Source organism: Schistocerca nitens, chromosome 4 (genome assembly GCF_023898315.1).
Source record: "Schistocerca nitens isolate TAMUIC-IGC-003100 chromosome 4, iqSchNite1.1, whole genome shotgun sequence".
NCBI lineage: Eukaryota > Metazoa > Arthropoda > Insecta > Orthoptera > Acrididae > Schistocerca > Schistocerca nitens.
In genome coordinates, this window is record NC_064617.1 from 982,990,499 (window position 1) to 983,009,633 (window position 19,135).

The window sequence follows — 19,135 nt, forward strand, 5'->3', positions numbered from 1 at the left end:
TCTCCTGTCCAACATGAAAGTCACGGCGTATACAGACCTGTTTTTGCTGTCTTCTCCGGCGCTCTGCGACACGTTTGATGTTGTTCAGCGCAATGTCAATTATTTCATGGTGTCGTAGTCGACGAGATGTAGAAAATGTTACAAATTCTTTAATTTTGGTAGGTGGTTCAACATTTTTCAGTATAACAGACGGAGATAGCATAGTAGATTCATTCGGTATGGAATTAATTACATCCTGGAATGAGAGTATGTGTGTGTCCCAATCAATATGTCTTTTATGGCAGTATATTCTACACAGTTTACCAATTTCTTTCATTATTCGTTCACAAGGGTTCGAAGAAGCATGGTACCTGGATATATATATCGGAGAAATGTTTCTAGCTCGTAACATACGTGTCCATATAGCAGATCGAAACTGTGATCCATTGTCGGAAATTACTTTCAACACATGCCCTACATGAAATAGAAAATGTTTTACAAATGCTTTCGAAACAGTTTTAGCAGTAGCTTTGCGTAACGGAGTGAAGGTAACAAATTTTGAAGTGAGTTCAACAGCGACAAAGATGTAGCAAAAACCTGTATTAGTTCTGGGAATCGGACCAAAAATGTCTACAGCGGCCATATGTCTCAATGTAACAGGTACAATGGGATATAATGGAGGAATATGTGAAGTTGTGTCTGATTTATCTTTCTGACAGATTTTACATGACGCTAAAACTCGTCGTATACGTTTCTCCATGTTGGCAAAATAACAGTTCTGTCTCAGTATAAGAAAACATTTTCTGGCTCCGTAATGTGCGTAACTTAAATGAGTATACCAGATTAATTTGTTAACAAGTTCGTCAGGAATGCATAATAACCAATTGTTGCTGTTAGGATGAGAGCGGCGAAACAGAATATTATTGCGTACAGTGTAAGGATTTCTAATCGTAACATTTTTCCTATCTTGCCAGAGGTGTTTAATCTCTTTCCACACATTGTCTTTACTTTGCTCTTGTGCTATGTCCTGTAATGACGACGAAATGAAATTTTCAAATGCAACTTGTTGAATGTACATGATGCTGAAATTTGCTTTGCAGAAGTTGGTTGCGATGTCTTGCTGATTGTTGCCGAGAGAACGAGATAGTGCGTCTGCTACAACATTTTGTATGCCGGGAATGTGAACAATTGTAAAATTAAATTCCTGCAAGTAAAGTTTCCATCTGCTTAATCTGTCGTGTGTGAATTTAGCCGAAAGTAAAAACTGTATAGCTCTATGGTCTGTGTAAACGGTGGTATATCTTACATAAAGGAAATTCCTAAATCTCGTAAAAGCCCAAACAACACATAATGTTTCCAGTTCTGTAACAGAATAATTTCGTTCAGCGGGTGACAGAATGCGACTTGCAAATGCGATGTTTTTAATTACTGTAGAGCCATCTTCTTCAATTTCCTGAAAAATGTGTACGCCTAAAGCGGTGTTAGAACTGTCGGTGCCAATGGAAAAATTTCTAGTAAGATCCGGATGTGATAAAAGTGGTGCATTCAACAAAGCATGTTTCAGGTTCATTAATTCAGAATGTGCTTGCTTATCCCAGGACCAAATAGTGTTTTTACCTGTCAATTGACATAATCTAGGGGTATCTAAAGCAGAGTAATGAATAAATTTACGGAAAAGGTTAATTAAACCCAAAAAGCTGCGTAGTTGTTTTTTCGTCGTAGGAACAGTAATGTCACGTAGAGCTTGAAGATTTTCCGGGTCAGGCGTAATGCCTTCTGCTGAAATTATATGTCCAAGAAATTTTATAGAAGTTTTACCAAAGTGCGATTTACTGAGATCAACTGTGAGTCCTTATGCACGAAAAGTTTGCAACAGTTGTTCTAGAATCAGATTGTGTTCAGACCAATTAGCTTCTGCAATAAGAATGTCGTCTACGTACGTTGTGATTCTGTCTTTAAGTTCTGTCGGAAGTATTGTATTCAAACCACGAATAAAAGCTGCTGAAGAAATAGTTAAACCGAATGGTAATTTACAAAATTGATAACAGTCACCAAAACAGAGAAATGCTGTGTACTTTCTGCAGTTCGGATGGAGCTGAATTTCCCAAAATCCCGATTTAAGATCTAATGTAGAATAAATAGCAGTACCGTGAAATTTCTGTAGAAGTTCTTCTAGTGTCTGTGGTCGATCTGTTTCATTAATAATTATGTCATTGATGTGACGTTAATCAAGCACGAGGCGAAGTGAGCCATCTTTTTTCTTAACAATATGGAGCGGGTTTATGTACGGACTAACTGCCGGTTCAATAATTCCGTGGTCAAGCATATCTTGCAATTCCTTCTTAACTTGTTCTCTATGGATATATGGAATAGGATAATGCTTGGCTTTAAATGTGTCGTGCTGTCTGACTTGAAATTCATACATAAAACCCGACATAGTACCAGGAACATTGTCAAAAACTGGAGCTTGCTGTAAAAGAATTTTGTGTAGTTTAGTGCGTTCGTCGTCTGTATTTGCACTGCTCTGTTTAACTTTATCAGAAATCATCTGTATAACGTCATAGTCGGCTTCGTCTGGAGTATTATAGTTGTGTACGTACGTATCTGTGAACAATGTGGAATTACAGTCTATGCTACGTGATACGGAAATGACCTCTGTGCGATTAATTGTTTGTTCTTCTGCAGATAAAGAGTGCTGAAATTCTAAAGCCAGTTGTACATTTTCATCCTTTAACATTAAATAGGAATTTTGAAAATCAATAACTGCGTCGTGTTGTACCAGAAAATTAGTACCTAAAATAACGTCTGTTGTCAATAAAGGAACAATCCAAAAATTTTAGTGAAATGTGTGACCTGCAATACAAAATGATAAATGCGTCTGTAATTTAACATCTACTCCTTTACTCGATACTGCTCCTTTCACTTTCGTTTTGCCTAATGGTAATGTAGGATAGGTATTCTCTTTGTTACACTCGTTGAAAGTTTCTTCATTTATTACTGACATAGGTGATCCAGAATCAATTACTGCTGAAAATTTAGATGAACCAATTTTAATTTCGATGACAGGGTGTGAAATGGTTTTTTGAACAATTGGTCTTCCCTGCAAAAGAGTGTCTCTGATGTCGTCAAAAGTAATAACATTTTCGTGAAGAACATTCTGCGTGTCTAAAGTAGTGCTTGTGTTTCTGGAAGATGCGACCTGTACTGTATCTAGTCAAATCCTATCTGACGTGTTATTATTTTCGGCAAGATGCTGTGGCATTTCCACTATTTGAACTGTTCTGTTATTTCTTCCAGACGTATTACGTTCTGGATGATATCTACTATCTGGTTCATTCATGAGAATATGTTGTTGCGGATGATTTTGCTGTTGGTAAGACCTACTGTTATTAGATGTACGCTGAAAATTGTGATTATTTTTACGTCTGTCGTGATAGTCATTTCTATACGGCGCATTGCGATAGGAATTGAACTAGTGTGGCTTCTGTACGTACTGATTTCCTTGTTGCTGTGCGTTACTATTTGTTGGAGCTGAGACTATACGTGCACGCGGCGAAACATTAAAGCTAGGTTGACCTTGTACATTACATTGTTGGTTAGGTATGCTAACCGGTTGGTTTTGTTGCTATTGCGGTGAAAAACCTGTATTGTTACCAAAATGCGTTCGCTATTGCTGATAATTTAACACATACTGATGATTAAAATTTTTTCTGTTATTAAAGTTCTCGTGTTTGTCATTTCTGGAGCGTCTAATGAAAAATTGTCACTTTCGGTATAACTTGTCGTATCGGGTTTTCTTGACTCATTTCTTAATCCTAGGTAAAGCAATAGTTAAAGAGCTGTTTTGATAGATATAAAGGATAGTAGAAGAGAAGGCAGCAGTGCAGAAAACTAAAGATGAAACAGCACTACTACAGCTCGGGGCCCTGTGCACGCTACGGCATATACTCATTAAAGCGTAATGAATCCCCTGAGGTTTATTACGCGCTGCAAATACATTTTAGCTTTTGCGTTACAGGCAATGCCGGTGAAAATTCAAAAATAAATTGCTGTATCCATGCTACTTGTAGTTTCTGCATTACAGGCAATGCTATTGAAAACACAAAAACAAATTGTCATATACGGTTCAAAGCGTGTACCTGTGCTCCGTCATTATTAAATTCCTTAGATTTCCTTACGGATAAAAATTGCTTATAATCAACGTTATCGTCTCTGAAATTGAGAACACGTTCAGGTTTGTGTGAGAATTTGTTTGTCTGTGTCATTTCGGATTTTAAATTGCGTAGTCTCTGTAAATTACTTAAGTTACACTGGCTGTGTGAGTATGACAAATACTCGCAACGTGGCGTATGCTGTGACGTGTTAATGACTGAAATATTTTTTATCTCTGTTACTTCTTGCTGTAAACTTGACGATTTTCTACGCAATGTGTTATTAGACGAATCGATCTCATTGATTGTCTGCTGTAAACTTTGGAATTCAGGTGTTTGGTTAAACAAAATCGGCGCAGTATCGTCTGATTTGCTGTCATTATTACTTTCAATAATATCAATACGGCTGGCCAATTCATCACATTTTTCAGTCAGTATTTTTACCTGATCATCGTTTTTAGTGTCAGAAGCATTAATTTGTTTTTGTATTTTACGTGTGGTTTCGCTCAATTTTTTAACGTCTGCTTTAATGACATCGGAATCCTGTGTTAGTTCTAATTGTTCGAGTCTGTCTGTCACTGTCTGAAAGTCTGTTGTGTGTGTGTGTCTGTTTTCGATTTAAGATCGGAAATTTCATTACGTAATTCTGTGTTCAACTGTTTGATGGTATTAATTTCGTCGGACACTGTAGCAATATTGTTGTCTACGTATGTTTTTGCTTTCGCGAACAATTTACGTTTATCTTCTTGTCTCTGTGTGGTGATTGTTTCCATGACTTGGCGTTTTACTTTATTCTGTTCCTGTATAAATTTACGGAAACGCGTATCACTGTTTTGTAGGTGAAGATTAAAACGTTCGTCAATTTGACTATTCTGTTGTTCAAATTTTGCGTCTATCTTTGCATCCATTGTGCGCGAAAGTTCTGCTGTCATCAATTTAAACTCGTCGCGTAACTGTGTTGCTTTTTCAGAGCATTGTTTACCGACTGCACTAATTTCGTGTCTAAGTGATTCTGTTGTAGTTGTTTGGATATCTCTTAATTCTTGCGTAACAGATCTAATTTCTTCGCTACTTTTCCTAGCACAAGCCTCAATTTCCTCGCGTAATTGTTCCTTAGTATCATGACACTGCGCGGCTATGGCTCTAATCTGTTCACTGATGATGATGATGATGAGCGTTTGGCGTCATTGGCCGGGAGGCCCCTCGCGGGGCAGGTCCGGCCGCCATATCGCAGGTCTTATTACAGTCGGCGCCACATTGGGCGACCTGCACGCCGGATGGAGATGAAATGAGGATGAACACAACACAACACCCAGTCCCTGAGCGGAGAAAATCTCCGACCCAGCCGGGAATCGAACCCGGGCCCAGAGGTCGGCAATCCGACACGCTGACCACGCAGCTACTGGGGCGGACATCTGTTCACTAAGCTGTCTGGAATTGTTTTCTAATTTTTCATTAAGGTTGTCATGTTTTTCCTTAAGTTGAAATTTTCATTAAGGTTGTCTTGTTTTTCATTAAGTTGTTTGAAATTTTCATTAAGGTTGTCTTGTTTTTCATTAAGTTGTTTGAAATTTTCATTAAGGTTGTCTTGTTTTTCATTAAGTTGTTTGAAATTTTCATTAAGTTGTTTGAAATTGTTGTCTTGTCTTTCATCCGACCGTTTTGAATTGCTGTCTATTTTTTCATTCAACTGTTTGGAAGTGTTGTCTAGTTTTTCACTAAGTTGTTTATTCATTTGCAGCAACAATGCCATAATTTGATCCGACCCAAAATTAGCAAGTCTATTCTCTGTGCTGTGTGATGGTGTATCTAAAATTGTCACGTTTCGTGTATCCATTTGGATATTCTGTGATTCTTGAAAATGTTTGCTAATCGGACGTGCACTGTTAGTCACTACCTCGGAATCAAATAAATCTGTCCTACTTTGAGTATCCTGTTCATTTTCATTAGAAAAATTTATCTGTTCGTCACGTGAATTTTGCAAACCGGTTGTGTTAAGCTGGGCAGCGTTCATTGCAACAGAACGCCCCGCGTCATCAATTGTCGTTAAATTAACAGAGGACACAATTGAATTCATCTGTTCATCACTAGGATCAAAATCAACATTAGTGGTCGGTACACACTGATTCTCAGAAAATGGATGATTGTCATCATTACACTGCGTGTCGGAAGTACTATCGGTCGAGTTGTTTAAGTCGGTTACTTCACTCATTATACATCGCGATGTACTATTAACAGTTTTTCGCGGCATTTTTACACAAATCACAATTATTCAATAATGAAACAAAGACAATACAAGATGCAACAAACACAAATACAACAAAGAGCAACGAATTGCCGATGATCTGTGAAAGAAAGTGACAAAATTAGTAAATGCGTTGTGCCAAGTGCTAATTATATTGAAGTAAATAAGAGCAGATATCTGATTACTTATCAGAAGACTCACAAAGAAATACGATCCTGGTCCGGATGTCGCCAAGTGTAACCTCCCCGTGAAAATATGTCAATAATAATGTAAATGAAAATGGGGCCATATATCGTTAAATTGAAATGAAGCCAAGCGTAACCTCCTTGCAAAATTAAAGAATAATAATGATCATATGTAAACTCCCCACAAACATTAACTAATGAAGATTACTCATTAAACCCACAATAATATTAATTAAATAATGAACCATGAACTGAATGTAACATCTCAACACAAATAATTAAACCTGATAAATTTTATAAGGGCAGCTGCGCTGACCTTCGGCCCTGTCAAATAATTAAACCTGATAAATTCTTACCTCAGTAACACTGCACCTATATCTGCTCTTATTTTTCGGCACAGCTCTATGCAATGCTGGCGTATATTTAATTTTGATTTTTGGAGGAAAGCATAGGAAATATTCTTTAAATTGAAATGAATCTTTTTCTTTAAAACATTTACTTTATAGAAAAATTATTATTAGGGCATTTTTGAACAAATTAATTACAGTTAACATACGTTATTAGCTGAGCGCAATGCTGCTTCATTACCTTCTACTACAATACACATCGTCCACCACAATCCCGACCAGATTCGGAAGAACAGCACGCCGTCGACGCATGGCGACGCCCGCTCAGTACAACCGTCCACTCGCCACAACTGCTGCCGACTTCTACTACTACAGACCGAGTATAACTCGCAACTGAACTCTCGCGCGGTCAAGCGCAGACTGTTGTTGTTGTTGTGGTCTTCAGTCCTGAGACTGGTTTGATGCAGCTCTCCATGCTACTCTATCCTGTGCAAGCTTCTTCAGCTCCCAGTACCTACTGCAACCTACATCCTTCTGAATCTGCTTAGTGTATTCATCCCTTGGTCTCCCTCTACGATTTTTACCCTCCACGCTGCCCTCCAATACTAAATTGGTGATCCCTTGATGCCTCAGAACGTGTCCTACCAACCGATCCCTTCTTCTGGTCAAGTTGTGCCACAAACTCCTCTTCTCCCCAATCCTATTCAGTACCTCCTCATTAGTTATGTGATCTACCCATCTAATCTTCAGCATTCATCTGTAGCACCACATTTCGAAAGCTTCTATTCTCTTCTTGTCCAAACTATTTACCGTCCATGTTTCACTTCCATACATGGCTACACTCCATACAAATACTTTCAGAAACGACTTCCTGACACTTAAATCTATACTCGACATTAACAAATTTCTCTTCTTCAGAAACGCTTTCCTTGCCATTGCCAGTCTACATTTTATATCCTCTCTACTTCGACCATCATCAGTTACTTTGCTCCCCAAATAGCAAAACTCCTTTACTACTTTAAGTGTCTCATTTCCTAATCTAATACCCTCAACATCACCCGACTTAATTCGACTACATTCCATTATCCTCGTTTTGCTTTCGTTGATGTTCATCTTATATCCTCCCTTCAAGACACCATCCATTCCGTTCAACTGCTCTTCCAAGTCCTTTGCTGTCTCTGACAGAATTACTATGTCATCGGCGAACCTCAAAGTTTTTATTTCTTCTCCATGGATTTTAATACCTACTCCGAATTTTTCTTTTGTTTCCTTTACTGCTTGCTCAATATACAGATTGAATAACATCGGGGAGAGCCTACAACGCTGTGTCACTCCTTTCCCAACCACTGCTTCCCTTTCATGCCCCTCGACTCTTACAACTGCCGTCTGGTTTCTGTACAAATTGTAAATAGCCTTTCGCTCCCTGTATTTTACCCCTGCCACCTTCAGAATTTGAAAGAGAGTATTCCAGTTAACATTGTCAAAATGCTAGAAATGTAGGTTTGTCTTTTCTTAATCTGTCTTCTAAGATAAGTCGTAAGGTTAGTATTGCCTCACGTGTTCCAACATTTCTACGGAATCCAAACTGATCTTCACCGAGGTCCGCTTCTACCAGTTTTTCCATTCGTCTGTAAAGAATTCGCGTTAGTATTTTGCAACTGTGACTTATTAAACTGATAGTTCGGTAATTTTCACATCTGTCAACACTTGCTTTCTTTGGGATTGGAATTATTATATTCTTCTTGAAGTCTGAGGGTATTTCACCTGTCTCATACATCTTGCTCACCAGATGGTAGAGTTTTGTCATGACTGGCTCTCCCAAGGCCATCAGTAGTTCTAATGGAATGTTGTCTACTCCCGGGGCCTTGTTTCGACTCAGGTCTTTCAGTGCTCTGTCAAACTCTTCACGCAGTATCTTATCTCCCATTTCGTCTTCATCGACATCCTCTTCCATTTCCATAATATTGTCCTCAAGTACTTCGCCCTTGTATAAACCCTCTATATACTCCTTGCACCTTTCTGCCTTCCCTTCTTTGCTTAGAACTGGGTTGCTATCTGAGCTCTTGATATTCATACAAGTGGTTCTCTTCTCTCCAAAGGTCCCTTTAATTTTCCTGTAGGCAGTATCTATCTTACCCCTAGTGAGACAAGCCTCTACATCCTTACATTTGTCCTCTAGCCATCCCTGCTTAGCCATTTTGCACTTCCTGTCGATTTCATTTTTGAGACGTTTGTATTCCTTTTTGCCTGCTTCATTTACTGCATTTTTATATTTTCTCCTTTCATCAATTAAATTCAATATTTCTTCTGTTACCCAAGGATTTCTATTAGCCCTCGTCTTTTTACCTACTTGATCCTCTGCTGCCTTCACTACTTCATCCCTCAGAGCTACCCATTCTTTTTCTACTGTATTTCTTTCCCCCATTCCTGTCAATTGTTCCCTTATGCTCTCCCTGAAACTCTCTACAACCTCTGGTTCTTTCAGTTTATCCAGGTCCCATCTCCTTAAATTCTCACCTTTTTGCAGTTTCTTCAGTTTCAATCTGCACATCATAACCAATAGATTGTGGTCAGAATCCATATCTGCCCCTGGAAATGTCTTACAATTTAAAACCTGGTTCCTAAATCTCTGTCTTACCATTATATAATCTATCTGATACCTTTTAGTATCTCCTGGATTCTTCCATGTATACAACCTAAATTATCCTAAGGACAAACACACACACTCATGCCCGAGGGACGACTCGAACCTCCGCCAGGACCAGCCACACAGAGTTGTAGTTCATTAAAATATTTTGTAACTAAATTCAAAGTGTGTATCGTAAATCAACACACATGAACCTACATTTACGTGCCATGAGCCGTCATGACGCATCTCAAGGCAGCAGTTTATTTACTACGGACAAAACAAAAACACAAAAAAGAAAAAAACCTGTTGTACACACAAACAAATTTGAGATGCATTTCAAGGCATATACATCGTGAGAAGTGAGATGATACATTTTATTTTTAAAAAAGTCTGGTATAGTTCTCTCGTTCAAGATTAACACGATTTCACGAATCACAGAATGAAATGTGTGTGCTTAGATGCGCTGTACTTGTAATTTGCTAGCCACTTTCATTGTTGGTCAATAGTATGCTCCGCAACGTTACCCCCAGTCTGCAGTGACGACACAGTAGAATTTCTGAGGCGGCGCCACACCGTTGGGTGAATCCTATGCTGGCATCGGTCTAGCGGTTGTTATATAAGTACCACTTAGTTTCCTTCTTGTGTTCTCTTGTACAAGATGCCAACAATAGCGGTAATACACGTTTTTAGGTTAAGCTACCACTTGATATGTGGATTCTGATGAAGCCATTTGAAAATAATGGAGGGATATCCTTTAAATATTATTTATTGGAGCCGACCAATTGTGCTGTGTCCTTCAGCTTCGACACTGTAGAACTACCTCTTAGTCGCGAATGTACTGTTCATAACCCAGTTGAGCCATTTAAATCATACAAGTGGCAATAATCGGTTCTAAATACATCCTACTGAAACATGATTACTTCAAGTGACAGGCAATTTAGCTGTACTACCACAGCCGGCCACGGTGGCCGAGCGGTTCTAGGCGCTTCAATCCGGAACCGCACGACTGCTATGGTCGCAGGTTCGAATCCTGCCTCGAGCATGGACGTGTGTGATGTCCTTAGGTTAGTTATGTTTAAGTAGTTATAAGTTCTAGGGGACTGATGATCTCAGTTGTTAAGTCCCATAGTGCTCAGAGCCATTTGAACCATTTGCACTACCATTGCCTACCCGCGAATTACATTGCCATGTGCTAAATTTCAGTACAACATTTTCGTAAGTCTTCGTGTTGTTTTCAACCCCTTTCATAACGTACCATACAGTCATTAATATAACACGGTTATGAAAAACTACCACAAAACGTAAACGTACCCACTGACAGTTTGTTAGTGTTGTTTCGTACATCTGTTCATCTATCGGTCCATGTTTTAGTATGTTCAGTACTGTTCATAAGTCTTATTATACATGTATATGGGAGAGAGAGAGCGAGAGAGAGAGAGAGAGAGAGAGAGAGAGAGAGAGAGAGAGAAAGAGAAAGAGAGAGACAGAGTCCGTTTGTTTGTTTGTAAGTCATAAACAACTACAGTTTCAGTTCGATCTCGATGAAATTTTGCACATTGTGCCTTCAGGACATGAGGTGGATCACTGTCTACATAAGATTTCATAATCTGACTTGAAACATGCATGTATCTAACACATAAAGTGAAAAGGTTATGACCAAAAATCTCTAAAAGCTTTTGCCTGAATTACTTCAAATTTCTACACGATCCTGTAATCAACATTTGGACGGGCAACATTGTTAAAAAATCATCTTGAAAAGTACTTGAGCGGTTGACTTCGATGTTCTTGGACAATTTAAATCAAATTTCTACATTCAGACGAATTCATGAAAAACATTTAATGAAAAGTTAAATGTCTATCAAATGAAATATATCGTGGTAAACTGACAGTAATTGCTATCGTCAGAATAAAATTCGTTTTGGAGATAGTGCCCTCAGACATCACTAGCTCGCGGGCCAATTAAAATATCGAACAGAACCCGAGATTTCCCAAACTGTGACATAAACTGTTCGAACGGTTCGAGACGTCCTCAAACACAGCCCTACTTGAAACAGTGCAAATTGATCTGAAACAACAGAAGAGAATATTAACAGCTCATGTGTAAATGCTTCCCAGCACCCTGTCTCCTTTATGACCACTGATTTTGTAATGGATACACAGCAAACCGTGCATTACCCGACAGAATTTTTAATTGCTCTTGAGGCCCCAGGATTACCGCCACACAAAGTAATTAAAAAAAAAGAGCTCCCCAAACACATAATTACGCAACATCTACCCACCTTTGCTGAGTAACGAAACAAGGCCGGCCATGAAGAACTTATAGCCGAACGTTGTAGAGGCCACCATCGTTACGTGGTATGCCGCAGGTGATGACGTATTCATTCCTTGGCATTCCGTTGGTACCCAGTCATTTAAATTTGCTCTTTGATTTCAAGCGGTTGCAGTTTCCCATCCGAGTTGCCTTTGCTATGACTATCAACGAGGCACAGGACCAATCACTTTGTGTGGCAGGCACAAACTTGGGCACGCCATGTTTTTCGCATGAGCAGTCATACGTGGCTTCGTCAAGAGTCGGCTAGCCGGACAATTTGTTTACCCTCCAGACGGATTAACGAAGAATATTGTGTACCATCAAGCTTTGAGATAGGATTTCCATTTTACAGTTTTATTCCAGCTTGTTAAAATTATACTTCTGCTGACTGTAAATACAATGTCACTATGTTTTCGTGAATGGAAAATTTTGCAGCTTGCAATATATAAATTGCTTAATAGGTATGACTTTTTAATTAATTAGAGGTTTTCACACCTACTTAATGTAAATATGTGTTTTAATTGTACAAATATCAACAAATATGTGAAATATATGCTCATTAATCAAATGCACATATTTTTCGAGTCAAAGTATTTCTTGCAGACAATGATGTGTATTGATATGATAATAGTATGTATTTTACAGTTAGATTTTAGGTACACAATGCACTACAGACATATACTTTATAATTTAAAAAGTAATCAAAGCATGATACATGATGTAAGTGTTATTAGTAAACTTTTGGTTTGAAATTGGTATTTACTTGCAAAAGTCAGAACCGTAAGCCTAGAATCTGATTTTTATGAATGTCGCAGGTGAAAACGTATTCATTCGTCACATACTGTTGACACTCAATGATTCAAATGTGCCCTTCTACTTAAGGCGACTGCCGTTTTCCATGAGACTTACACACGCTATGACTGTCAACAAGGTACACCGCCAATCAATTTTTTGTGGCACATATTAAACATCCCAGCCAACGCCAGGAACTGCAGCAAGTAGTAAATAATTAGAAAATTGTGAAAAGTGTACGGCTATACACATTTACTTTCTAATATTTACCAACCAAGTTTCAGTTTTGCTCGGATACCCAAGGTACGCTGAATATCTGATCATTCTTCCACACAGACTCAAAGATGATGATAGAGTTAGTATAGTTTTGAAAGTGTGCGCTAGTATGTAAAATCACTTACAATTTCCCATTCAATAGTTAATAATTAGCATTCACGACTGTACCAACACATTAGAGGAAATTTCACATTTCTAGCAGTGAAAGCAACGTTGATCTCTGATTATTAAGGACAGGAAAAAATGTTTTTATTTTACTCTCAAATTCGATGTTATTTGTTGACAAATTCGGCACAATGTTTTGCCAAATTCAGTGCTCTTTTGTTGCCAAATGCACTGCTCCTTTCTTACCATTTTTTATTGCCGATTTAGCTGTTATTTGTTGCCGGTTTCGGTATTCTTTTTCCTTTTCCCTATTTTTAACTGATTTCTGTGTCGTTCTTTGCCAATTTCTGTGTGATCTTTTGTCATTTACTTTGCTATTTTGTTGCTAAATTCACTGCTGTTTATTGTCCAATTCGTTTCTATTTGATTTCGAAATTGAGTGCAATTTTTTGACAAATTTTGTGCCGTTTTTAGCCAGTTAACTTTTTTTTTTTTTTTACAATTTCATTGTTATGTTTTCCTTCCCCAATTTTGATCCAATTCCGGTGCTATTTTATGTCAAGTTCGACTTTATTTTTGCCTCAGTTACTGATATTTTTAACCGAATTCGATGTTATGTTTGCCGATTTCGCGTTATTATTGGCTGAATTCGGCGATATGTTTTTTTATCGGATTCGGTACCATTTTTGCCAATTTTGTGCTATTTTTCGTCAATTTAGGTATTATTTTTTTGCCAAATTTAGTGTTTCTTTACCAATTTCGTCGCTATTTTTTGCCAAATTAGCTGCCATTTTTTGCCGAATTCGGTGTTACTTTTTCCCAAATTCGTATATATTCTTTGCCAAATTCGGAGCTATTTTTTAGCTAGATTTGACGCTACTGCTTAGCAAGTGACATTCTTGATGTCACAGCATAGTCTCTTCATCGTTTACGCTAAAGTTTGCTGTCCCTATTGCCTAGGCATCAGTGGCCATCAATGAAATGGTTTCGTGCCTAGGTGTGTTTCTTACAAAACAGAAAATAAACTGAGAATGGAAATTAAGTCCTACTTCCAGAAGGAACTGATATTCTATTCTGTTTAATATTCACTTCTAAGCCGATTGCCCTCCTTTGTCTCCGTGGTTACAATTGTTCGTTGGACCTACTGAGGTATTTCAGCGCGCACTAATGCGGACATTGGATGTGGGCCAGAGCCATAGCTAACGTAGGCTGCCATTCTTTGCAGCTGCAGTTGGGCTCTGTCAACGGGACACATTCCATTTGCCTAGTGTCATGACAATGTGAGCGCTATGCTTCTAGTATCAAGCCTCCACGAACCCAAGTCACGCCCGGCTGATTAACCTTTGCAGAGCAATAAAGCGGCACGCGACAGAGGCAATTGTCCGCAGGCAGCTGTATCCGGTGAACAATGCGAGCACCACCTGCTGGTGCCGTTTCCAGTGGGCAGTAAGAGAGGTCAGCACATTTAGCGTGAGGCCCCACACAGTTCAGTAAAGGCGTAACACGACACAGGAGCAAATACGCCTTTCCTTGTCTCAACAGTTCTGTTGATTGCTGACGTTAAATTACAAGAAAGATTCGCCATCCTGCAACTTGTAATGTGCTATATTTTTTGGGGGGATTTAGAACGTTAAAGGTTGTAGTGATACATCCAGTTCCTTGAATGCATAGGTCAGGATAAATATGTTCATGACTGAGAGCAGTCGATAAGAGGTGAGCACCCCACTATTGGGACGTGTGTTAAGTCGTATGTGCTGATACCAGAGCTAACAATACAGTGACTGTACGGAAGTGGGTAGCAATCAGTCTACCCTACCTGCTGAGGTGGAGATAAGAATTCCACGGAGCAGGGGGTGCGGAAGGAAGAGCTCCATGAAATCTAAGAACGCGAAATGTCAAAGATAGTAAATGTATTGTAAAATGTTCATTATCAGGTAAAACATCACATCTGTCATGTACATCGTACAGAGAGGCAGTATATGAGTTGATAGCTGTCCTCATTTATCGTGTACTGAGTTGTAATTTTGAAGGTAATATAAGCAGGGGCGTTCAATCTCATTTCTTATTTATGTGGTGGAGTGAATGAGAACGAGAAGTTAATTTTCAGCAGCTTTATCTGCAGCCTATAAGGAGGCGAGGTCTGAGCCGAGCTGGAGGAAGAGGGGACACCGAATAATCCTGATTAATAATACTTAACGGCAAAGGAATATTCAGTAAGCAACATTCTTTATATACAAAAGGAGTGTTCAGGTGGCAACTTATTGTGGATTTTGATGCATGAGGTGAAGTATAATAAGCCACAGCGCAGCCCAAGATAACCTGAAAAACTTCATCGTTAATAGCTGTTAATCTGTGTACTACGTCAAGAATGAAATATTAATTCGCTATACAATGTTGGTACGACGTAACGAGGGCAAAAATTAAATCAGTTTTGTTCTTAATGAGTGCGCACCTTCGAAATCATCTACTGACAATGTAGTATGTGACAGTAGGAAGGCATGAATTCGCTGCTTTCCTATCCCGCCGGTCACAGACGTCTAATCATCAGAGTTGGTGAGGCGTTCTCACACTAAACGATGCAAATGCTACATTCTCCGATTCTAGGATTTATATAGAAATTTTAAGTATTGACGGTGACACAGTCATATATTTTATGCAGGAAAACAAATACATTTGTTCTGATATAAATTCGAAAAAGACTTTACACACAGAATACATAATTGGTTCCTCAGTTATTAGATAACTGTCAGTGTTTAGTACATATTTTAAGGTGACCTTAAACCGGCAAGAGTTTATAAATTTCAGTACGCCTTATTCCGACAAACGATAATGATCATACAGTTTCTTCTCTTCATCGTACAACCGCCAAACCCTAGGAATACGATCGTGGTTACATGAAGAGTTCTCTAGCATTTATCACAGTAATGAACACACCACCGTTTTTCCATAGCAACTACAAAAAAAAAATGGTTCAAATGGCTCTGAGCACTATGGGGCTTAACTTCTGAGGTCACCACTGCCCTAGAACGTAGAACTACTTAAACCTAACTAACCTAAGGACATCACACACATCCATGCCCGTGGCAGGATTCGAACCTGCGACCGTAGTGGTCGCGTGGTTCCAGACTGTAGCTCCTAGAACCGCTCGACCACCGCGGCTGGCCGTAGCAACTACATTCCCTGCGGTAGTACACCATGCCGTTTGCTCTTAGATAACTTGCTCATTCATAAGTGTGCTGTACTTAAATACTCTTTCATTACTGTATCAGGACGTTTGAATAATTTTAAGTTATCTCACATCATATTAGTTTGACTTGTGTTGCAGAATTCTCAGTACTGATCTATTTTGTGGGTAATGGCTGGTAGAATGAATTCTTCAAAAATTTTTCGAACCACCTGCAAATCTGCTAATTAGCGTGAGCAGTAAATTCCAGTTGAGCTGTAAGTCAAAGAAAAAGCGTCATTGAGCCGACCGGGGTGGTCGAGCGGTTCTAGGAGCTACAGTCTGGAACCGCGCGACCGCAACGGTCGCAGGTTCGAATCCTGCCTCGGGCATGGATGTGTGTGATGTCTTTAGGTTAGTTAGGTTTAAGTAGTTCTAAGTTTAACTTTAGAAGTTAAGTCCCATAGTGCTCAGAGCCATTTGAACCGTTCCTTTTTTTTTTTTTTTTGAAAAAGCGTCATTAAACAAAACAAAGCGGACAATCACGATTAAGGCTGGAGGAGGTCTGTTGGTGCTGTAAAACTTTATTATGTACCTAGGTAATTCATCGATACCGCGAATCGAGAATGTCAACGATTTTTATCCGTTATCGATACTGAAAAGATGTGAGTCATGGGAATTCCATGACATTCGAGAATGTTTTAATTTTAAACTCTAAGTCTAAATTTTTTATGAAATTTCGAATTCAGTGTTGTAGCTTTTCATTTACTTCATTAATTTTGGAGTTATAGTCACATGATATGGTAACTGGAAATCGTAGATGCACTGCCTTCGTCTGCTCTCGTCCCAGCTGCGATTACTGGTAAGATCTGACGGAAGTCTCCAGAGAGGAAAACACTACAGTTGGCCATAAGGCTGCTATTGTCACATAGATGTCCAATTGTCGGAAGTTCCGATTTGGTTGCGAACTGTAACCGTGATCCAGGAAGTGCAGAATGAATTTCTTTTATTTACGGCAATGCGCATAAAACTTTCGGCTACGTCATTCACACAGCCTGCAACACACACGGAACACATGTCACGTGATAAAAGGAACTGTCATTAGTCTGTGCCATCTACCGTGGCAACGATGCATTTCCAGACGAAGGTTCGTAGGATCGTTATACCTCCATTTGTATATACACTCCTGGAAATGGAAAAAAGAACACATTCAGACCGGTGTGTCAGACCCACCATACTTGCTCCGGACACTGCGAGAGGGCTGTACAAGCAATGATCACACGCACGGCACAGCGGACACACCAGGAACCGCGGTGTTGGCCGTCGAATGGCGCTAGCTGCGCAGCATTTGTGCACCGCCGCCGTCAGTGTCAGCCAGTTTGCCGTGGCATACGGAGCTCCATCGCAGTCTTTAACACTGGTAGCATGCCGCGACAGCGTGGACGTGAACCGTATGTGCAGTTGACGGACTTTGAGCGAGGGCGTATAGTGGGCATGCGAGGGGCCGGGTGGACGTACCGCCGAATTGCTCAACACGTGGGGCGTGAGGTCTCCACAGTACATCGATGTTGTCACCAGTGGTCGGCGGAAGGTGCACGTGCCCGTCGACCTGGGACCGGACCGCAGCGACGCACGGATGCACGCCAAGACCGTAGGATCCTACGCAGTGCCGTAGGGGACCGCACCGCCACTTCCCAGCAAATTAGGGACACTGTTGCTCCTGGGGTATCGGCGAGGACCATTCGCAACCGTCTCCATGAAGCTGGGCTACGGTCCCGCACACCGTTAGGCCGTCTTCCGCTCACGCCCCAACATCGTGCAGCCCGCCTCCAGTGGTGTCGCGACAGGCGTGAATGGAGGGACGAATGGAGACGTGTCGTGTTCAGCGATGAGAGTCGCTTCTGCCTTGGTGCCAATGATGGTCGTATGCGTGTTTGGCGCCGTGCAGGTGAGCGCCACAATCAGGACTGCATACGACCGAGGCACACAGGGCCAACACCCGGCATCATGGTGTGGGGAGCGATCTCCTACACTGGCCGTACACCACTGGTGATCGTCGAGGGGACACTGAATAGTGCACGGTACATCCAAACCGTCATCGAACCCATCGTTCTACCATTCCTAGACCGGCAAGGGAACCTGCTGTTCCAACAGGACAATGCACGTCCGCATGTATCCCGTGCCACCCAACGTGCTCTAGAAGGTGTAAGTCAACTACCCTGGCCAGCAAGATCTCCGGATCTGTCCCCCATTGACCATGTTTGGGACTGGGTGAAGCGTCGTCTCACGCGGTCTGCATGTCCAGCACGAACGCTGGTCCAACTGAGGCGCCAGGTGGAAATGGCATGGCAAGCCGTTCCACAGGACTACATCCAGCATCTCTACGATCGTCTCCATGGGAGAATAGCAGCCTGCATTGCTGCGAAAGGTGGATTTACACTGTACTAGTGCCGACATTGTGCATGCTCTGTTGCCTGTGTCTATGTGCCTGTGGTTCTGTCAGTGTGATCATGTGATGTATCTGACCCCAGGAATGTGTCAATAAAGTTTCCCCTTCCTGGGACAATGAATTCACGGTGTTCTTATTTCAATTTCCAGGAGTGTATAATTATGTTTGTAAGGAATCCTTAGAGCGCAAGTCCTACTTCCCCGCGGCCAATTTTTTCCAAGTGTCTCGTTTTCATTTGACTGGCCTTGTATCGTCTACCCGGTATCTATTTCATTTTAGTTTTAATCTCCTAAAACGAAAAAAATTATTGCGAGCAAAACGAGGAGCAATGACGTTTGTTTTTTCATGCTTGTTACAAGTAACTGGCTCTTTATTTCCGAATATGTCGCGATTTCCAAAGGTGTGGCGAGGTAAGAAGCTAAGAGCACAGCTTGAATTGTCGTGAGTAAAGGAACAGCAGTTACAGTACACATCCCTACTGACGTGGCAAAGGAAGCCGCAAC